The following is a 1,986-nucleotide window of genomic DNA, read 5'->3' on the forward strand; positions in this document are numbered from 1 at the left end:
GTGGGGCCAGCTGGCGGCCCGGGAGTGACGGGGTCGTCTCTGGGTGGGTCCCAGGCTCCAGGGCTTGATTTCAGGCCTGGCGCTAATGCATGCGCCCGAATCCTGAGACGGGCACCGAGAAAGGACTGCAGTGTGGCCATCCCAGCCTGAGGCTGATTTCTCACTTTCACACCCTCTCTAGCATGTATACCTAGGGCAAAAACCTCAAAAGAAAAAAAAGCCACTCCAATGCAAGCTCCCTATAAGAACAAAGTCTTTGTGAAGTGTTACCCCAAGACCACACTACTTACTAGGTGCTCAGTATTTATGAACACCTGTAATTCCTCATTCACACAATTACACAAAATTCCTTAGTTTTCTAATCTGATTGTCAACTGTATGTCTGGCCTAACTTCTAAATTCTCTGGATCATTTCTAAAGCTCCTAAACACACTCAAATTTTATAAGATCAATACTTCAGCAAAGTAGTTATAAACTGAAATTTAAACCAATACTTTTTGCCACAAAGATTTAAAATGTACAAATGAATTATTTCAATCAAATTTTAATGATAAAATATAAAATTCAGCTTAAAAATCCTATCATCATGGGTTTATATCATGTATGAGGTTAAAAAAAAAAAGACCCTAAAATGTGACAAAGGCTTATAAAGTCTCAAGCATCTTTGGAACACTAATACAGGAAAAGTTAGTTTACCTATCATTTTGTTAAATTTCTGGTCAGTTTTTAAACTTTTTTTTTTTTTTGGCCATGGGGCACAGGCCCTCGCTGTACAGAGAAATGACCACATTGCAATCCCTTCTTCTGGGATTTTGGGCATGCCCACATGTGTTTAGTGCAATTTTCAAGCTGCCAGGTTCAGGACTCAGAACCGCAATTGGCCATGTGGGAGTCCAGTGCCTTAAGTGCTATGCACCTGCTGGCCCCTTTTAAAGCCTTTTAATTCCTAACTTTAATGCTTTAGGATAACACAGAATAAACAGTCTCTTAAAAAGTACTTGTATTTACTTGAAATTCATTCTAAAACCACAGCAAGGCATCAACCTTCTCAGCAAAATGTTACAACATTCCACACCAATTTATGTTCCACAGAAGCCAAGTCTCAATAGTGTGTGTGTGTATATATTGTGTGTGTGTATAGTGTATACACACACACACACACACGTTGGGCCCAGGGTTCCCTTTAATTTTTAAGAGGGATTTTTGATAGGGGCTCCTGTGCTAGCAGGAGAGGCAGAGTCAGAAAGTGAGAACTCACCCCCAGGGGGGATGGCCACTACCCTATTCTCCTCACAGGGTTTTAGGCACAGGTGCAACCCAGGGGGAGTTTTAAGCTGCAGGCCCAGGACTAGAATTGTGGTTGACTTCAACATAATTACTGCACCATCTGCTGGTCCCCTAAGGTTGTCTTTAAAATCATGCACGCAACTGATAACATGTGGAGGATCAATGCAGGCATCTGTGTGGCCAGCTGGCTTAGAGGACGTGCTGTTCACCCAGAACACATACATGTCCCCCTGCCCCCGGCAGACTGGTATTTACCACAGCGTACCTGTTTTCCAAATCCTCACGTGGCAGGGAATGAACCCCATCTGCTGTCTTTCTCACTAAACAAAATGAGGCAATAATCTCACTGGGAAGAACACAGGATGGTGGAAGTCAGTATTCATGATTGGAATATACAAGATTTTGTGCTGTAACTGGATTCTTTGTAATTCTACATAGAGTAAGCAATAAAAATATCTCCCTTTCTTTAGTAGTTTGACTTTTTCTTTCCTTTTTTGTGAAAGTGGGAGAGGCAGGTGTGTATTTAAGAGTCATGCCCCAACCTCCCAACTGACCAGGATCTAGGCCTGCACAAGGCCACCTGGCCTCAGACGCAGCCTGTCTTCCAAGCAATGTCCACCTGTGTACTACAGCGGCTGGATCATGCTTAACTTTTTCTTTTTCTGGGGGGGGGGGGGTTTTTTGCTCTTAGGGGGCCGC

Source organism: Tupaia chinensis, unplaced genomic scaffold (genome assembly GCF_000334495.1).
Source record: "Tupaia chinensis unplaced genomic scaffold, TupChi_1.0 Scaffold000041_1, whole genome shotgun sequence".
Classification (NCBI taxonomy): Eukaryota; Metazoa; Chordata; class Mammalia; order Scandentia; family Tupaiidae; genus Tupaia; species Tupaia belangeri.